We start from the raw sequence: 6,373 nt of genomic DNA, 5'->3' as shown, positions 1-6,373 counted from the left end.
TGCACAATTCTGGAAAAGGTACAAAAGCAATATTTATGTATAGTAATATTTTAGGAACCAGCATATTGACTCCAAGTTCCAAGACAGACTTACATTTAAAACATTTAAGACTTTGCAAAATGTTTTCTGGCTTTCTAGGATTTGAGTATTGTCCTATTACACAAAGTTGCTAAGTCCTAAAAGTTCATGCCATTTATCAATTTTTTGTGAATTCAATTGTACATGTCAGGTGTATGTCAGGTGCTCAGAGGAGGAAGGGAATTCAATTCGCATATGCTCACTCATTGACACATACATAAAAGGAACATTTGCAGATGTTTTGATAATGGAAGGGTTCAAATCATTTGTCCTAAGGCAGTATTCGTAGGAATACTTTGATCAGTTGCACAGTGGTTAGATTATTTTCCCTGCAGAAATTACCACATGACCCCAAAGGACAAGAGAAATATTATGTGAGAAAATTGGAAAACATCCTATTGGCGTATTTCAGCAAGTGGACCAGAATGAATTGTATTCAATCTGATTTCAACTAGTTAATGTAATATGTTTAATGCCACAGTGAGATGAGGAAAGCCAACAGATAAAACCCACATAAATCATAAAAAATTGCCTTACTCCATCAATGTTCATCGACCTTTAATTGTGATGTCTTTTCTTTAAAAAAGTTGTAGTTGCTAGTTTTCTTCACGATTATTAGCAGTTGCAGAGTGTTTTATGATTTACATACATAAACTGAACTCACTCAAAAACTAGAGGCAGATGTTCTTATCTCCTTTTCACAGATAGGGTACCAAATGTTCATTTAGGAATCATGACCTTTGTAAAATCACAAAGGTGCTGAGTTACAAAGCTGGGACACAGATGAAAATCATTTGTATATTCTACACTGTTCTCCCCCATTAAAAATATTTCATCAGTTTTTATTTTAGGAAAATGTTTTAGTGGGAACTTCAGGATTAATAATTGTTTTATATTAGTCACAATATTGATAAAAGGATAGCATAGGAACTCTATTGGCCATGTTTCATGAACCAGTGTTGTAGATTGTAATCTCCATTTTTGCACATGTAGAATTCATCTTCAGAGATCAAATACCTTGCCTGAGTTTCTAAAGCTAGTGAGTAGTGGGGGTAACATTTGAACCCAGAACCTCTAACATCAGAATTTGCACTTTAAACAAAGCAAAGGTTTACAATGAATGACACATGTCCATAAAGAGAAGAATAATTTTAGTGTAATTTTTATAAAACTGTAATTTTTAAATGTGCCCATGTTTTACCATATTTGACACTGAATATCTCTTTACCTGAAAAACATTTTTCTATATTCTTCCTCTATTTCAATAGGTTAGAGAGCACTGGAAAATACAGGACTACACTGCCTTTTTTGTACTAGACAGATTTCATGCTATTATTTGAAAATATAACATAATAATACTTTAAGTCTCTATAGAGTGTAAACAATTTTGTCATACGGTTTCATATTTAAAAATTAATATTTGCTGTCAGCTACTACATATTCTATAATTTCAAAAAATTCCAAGAAATGGGCAATACAGAATACTGAACGTTGATGCTTCCCTTTGACTCATATTCACTGGTTCAGAAAGAAGCATTTTAAAAAATGTTTATTCAGACAGAATTTTTTTACTCTCTACCTTCCTGCTAAAGATAGAAGTCAGCCTTTTCTTCCCCAGGAGGTTTGGTTATGGGTTTTGTTGTTTTTCGGAACAGTTTTGATGCAAGAACATCATTATATTTGTAATCTCATATTATTGGGAAACAGAAAATAAATTTTTATGCTTTATCATTTCAAAGATTTTTCTAAAATGTTTCAAAATATATCTTTAGTTTGAGTTATTTCTTGCGGAGTACCTAAAACTTGTATTTCTAAGTAGGAGTAAAGTTCAAGTTTACAAATGAAGTCAAAAGCAAAGTGAGAAAATGACGTGAGGAATAGTGAAAGACAAATGAGGGTGAATTAAACTTCAATTCAATTTGTTTTTAACAGTTGAGTTCATTAAAATGCAACTTCATGGTGGCACTTCTTATAGTACTGCAAAGTCATCTTATTTCTAAGATGCAAAGCTTAAAACTTATTTCTGTAAAGTCCCCTTTTTGTTTGTGTCAACTTAATCAGCCAGTTAGTTTGACTCTGTAGATATCCATAATTAAATCCTTTATTTGGTTATAAACACCCATCACGAGTCATGGATCTTGTAAAACGTAATACTGTCTTGCTGCCCAGAAGATGATTTTACAAAATAAACGGTGATGATCGTTACGTTGCTACAATCGTTATGTTGCTACAGGATTTCAGCCATCTCTAAGAAAGGGAACCATGTTTACTAAATAGTCTTTATGGTGTACAGATTTCATACAAAAAAAGCCTTTTACAGAAATGTTACTGTCAGGACTTTAAAAATCTATGGAAAATCTAATATTCCTGAATTACCTTAGTTTCTGATTTTAACAAAATGCAAGGATCAAAATTATATTTCCTGATCTTATTTTACAATGTTTGTTTACATTATAATCACTTCCAAATGACACCTCTTGAGGTTCATGCTACGTCTTAAACAGTGGATCAGGTTGGCTGATTAAAATATTTGAAATCTTAATAATTCTTTATATTTCCCCCTTGTTAAATGCTTTTATTTTGGGGGGGAGATCTTTTAAAAGTACAAATGGTAATAAACTGCTCATTTAAAATTTTTTATGTATTGCCTTAGAGATCAATATTTGAAAAATTATATTTGAATAAACTGGAAACACAGGGAACAGCAATATCTAATTAATGACATCAGAGTTTGCCTACATCCCAGTATAAAAGTCTTTCTATGAAAACTGAAACACCTTTTATATTACTGAGCATGAAATTACTTCATAGCTGTTGTTTTTGTTTCAACCTCTTCTTCAAATATTGCAATATGGTAAGAGTGGATGTGTTGGCATCATTTTCAGGGTTATAGAAAGAAGAGCAGATGTTTGGACCTAAACCATGCAATGCACCTCTTTACATTTGCAACATGTAGAATATGCCTAATAAAATATTACATGATACCAGAAGTAATAAATTATATTGTCTGAATTCTATGACAATAGCTCGTCCCAAAATTGACTGCTTTGCTCGCAGTAGGATTTATAAAAGGCTCAATTAATGTGGCTTTAGGACAGGTAAGATTCTGAAACTACATAAACATTAATTCAGTAAAATACATATCAGGATTAGAAACTTTTCAAATTATTTATTCAAATCTAAGTTACAGAGTATAAAATACTGTGGTATTATTTGTCATACCATTTAAAGATGACCATAATTAGTTACTATTTAAGTTCTAGGCAGAGTAGTTCCAGATAAGTCATAACCTTCAACCTTTTGTTCACATTTGTTTTTCCACAATATTTATGATGATTGTAACTTGGACCAGTCAGTCTAAGATTAGCATTTCAGAGATGCATAAAGTAAATTTCCCCCTCTTTCCTATGATGATCTTTTAAATATAATAAATAGCTTTTCTTCTGTCTCCTCTCACATAATAATTTCTACAAGGAAAATCTAGTTCCACTGACTGTTTTTATCACAATAGGAGATTTACCAACTTACTTGATATTTATTCCTTACATATAGAAATATTGACTTATCAAAAATAAAAGCAAGTGCTTGGCTGTATCCAGTGTAACCCTGTTGTAAAGGCGGGAATTAGAAAAGGTGCTTCAATGCTGTATCATTGGCACGTAGCCAATAATCAGCAGATAGAGGGACATTGAAAGGAATTAGCAACACATTTATTAGACTTTTTAAATAATACAAAGGGAGGAAGAAAAAAGATAAAACCAGGAAACTGAGAATTTAAAAGTAAAACAGTTTAAGTTGTATTGTTAGATGAAAGTGGAAGGGAAGTTTTCTCATCTTGTTCTGTGCAATTCAGACTTTCTGGAGCATGGCATTCTCTTCTACATCCCATAGTTCATCAGAGACCTTTAAGATAGAGCACAGACGAAAGAATGACCAAAACCATTAGAATCTTTGAAGCTTCTGTTAATAATTTCAGAAATTATTAAAGATGTTGAGATGTTAAGCTCGAAGAACTGTAGGAGTTTAAAAGCCTTCTTCAAATAACAACGACATTACAACCCTGGCATTATAAAAGTGTGTACTTGGGCACCCTTATCAGCCCTAGTTTACAGTTGAGAAAGCTGCAGCACAGAGAGCTTAAGTAACGTGTCTGTTGGTCACACAGCTAATGCCATGGACTTTTCCTCTCCTTTTGAAAGAGCAGCTTCAAGGAATGTATACCCGCAAATTGCTAAAAAGCAGTTTTTCCATTAACAATGAAGAAATGAAACTTACTGTAAATCTTTGCCACAACACACTTTGCTATGTTCACCCAGCTCCTGGCTTTTCTCTCAAGTATCACCTGCTGAACCTTACGTTAGTTCACTTCGTTACTTTGTTTGTGAGCTTGCACAAGTTTTGCTAACAGATGTTTGTGAAATTGTTCATGTTTTTGTTGCCTTATACAGGAGAATTTACTGTAGCAGAATTTATTTTCTACTATAACAATTTTATATAGTAAAACAATTTTGTAATTTTATGCATGTATAATATAAGGAAATAATACAATAATTTTACATATGTAAATAGCCTTTGCACTCTTAGTCTTCACAACCTACACTCTGCTTTGGGGGCCGGGGGAGAGTGGTGAATTAGGGGATGAAGAAGGACAGAGGATAATTTAGAAATGTAAAGAAAGCAGCGTTGCTCTATTTAAAGAGGAGTTAGGAGGCCACAAACTCTGGCTCTGGAAAATTCTGAGCTTGGTAAAAAACAATTCTGGAATCACCAAATGTTGCTTTTGTCCCCAAAAAGACCACATTTAATTAATCCAGGTAAATGCCTGTCTATTTATTATGTTGCCAGGGTAAAAAAAAAAAAAAGGAAAAAGGAATGTAATGGTCGTTCTGCTCCAGAGAACGTTAATTATTTATCCTGATGCAAACGTAATTACCTGGCAATTCGTGGAAATCAAAAAATGTGGCATTAGAAAGAATGAAATAATTAAAATATATTGATAATGAGCACACACTGCTATATTGACCCAACGATGGTTAAGATACCAAAGATGCGCTCTTCAGAAGGGTATTATTTTGTAATTAAAAAGAACTGTAGAAAAAGAAACTGAAGACATGATAATTATACAGTGCGTTCAGTGTAGTTGTCAGTAGAAATGCCATTTAAGGAAAATAATACCATGTTAAAAAGAAGTTAATGTGGAAAAAAAAAAACCTGAAAAGGAACTTACTGTTGATACAAGTAGGATCAATTATACGTGCCTGGAAGGCAATAGTGATTTGTTTAAGATTTTTAAATACCAGACACTGGAAATACTAGTTTCATGATCAGCATCTTGTTTTTATTGGAGGTGGAAGGTTCATCATTTCACATATTCATCATCACTGACCTTCTTTATCTAGGCTCTCTTCTCCGGAATCGACGCTATCACTCATGATCACACAGTATATTTTTTTCTGGGTTCTTAAATTTGATGTTATTTGAGAGTGTCTGATGTTCCTCATCGATAGTAGATCTGTCATGGCCCTCATCACGCTGAGGGACATAGTACTGTTTATATTTTTAACGGCAGAAAGGCTTGATTTGATCAATCCGGTGAGGAAAAAAATAACTCAGAGTCATTCCTGGCATCAATCAAGGCAAAAATTCTTTCACTCTTTCAGCTTTCTTCCAGCTGGGTGGGCATCCTCTTGGTGGAAAGTAATTGCTACAAAAAGAATGAGTGGTTTGGACCAACCTATGTCTAGTCTTTTTGATGATTTTGAGATTAAGCCAAATATTTTCATTGAGGAAAAACATGAAGAATTATAAGCAGCTTAGCCACGTATGTGGACAATCCTAACTGATCATTGAACATCGAGTTAAAGTGTTTAGAAGTTTGATTGGGGCATAGTGACAGGAATTCAGGAATAATTTTGCATAGTCTGATATCCATATTTATCACCGACTTGACGTCAAGGCACAATAAAGAGATAAGCTTTCATTCCATTTAAATGGAGAACGCATTTTAAACTATCCCAAGTCTCTACATCTCTAGGGGAAAGCCTTCAACATTTAGGACCAGTGTGTTGGTCTATCTGGTTCTAAGATAGACCTCATGGCAGACAGGCAGTTTTCAGAGGCAGAATTAAGATGAACTATTGACTGATACGGTTTAACTCAGTCAGCCTAGGTCCTACAGTTTTTAAGACTTAAATGACATATCTTTCAAGTCAAGCAAATTCAGTAAATATTTAAGTGTCTCCTGTGTGTGAGGCACTCTTGGGATGGAATGGCAAGTTGGTCTCGTGGAGACACT

General features: G+C 33.6%; 1 long non-coding RNA gene across 1 annotated transcript; it reads right to left on the bottom strand.

Annotated features, from left to right (window-relative positions):
• Positions 1-3,773: 3,773 nt before the first annotated feature.
• On the bottom strand, positions 3,774-6,075 carry LOC112619694. The gene is made up of 2 exons (XR_003118274.1): positions 5,465-6,075; positions 3,774-3,981 (listed from the first exon to the last, which is right to left on the bottom strand). It is a non-coding gene; the product is annotated as an uncharacterized LOC112619694 (long non-coding RNA).
• Positions 6,076-6,373: the final 298 nt, after the last annotated feature.

This window comes from Theropithecus gelada, chromosome 2, assembly GCF_003255815.1.
Source record: "Theropithecus gelada isolate Dixy chromosome 2, Tgel_1.0, whole genome shotgun sequence".
Lineage (NCBI taxonomy): Eukaryota > Metazoa > Chordata > Mammalia > Primates > Cercopithecidae > Theropithecus > Theropithecus gelada.
The sequence above is the reverse complement of the archived record's forward strand: the minus strand, read 5'-3'. Positions and strand labels throughout refer to the sequence as shown.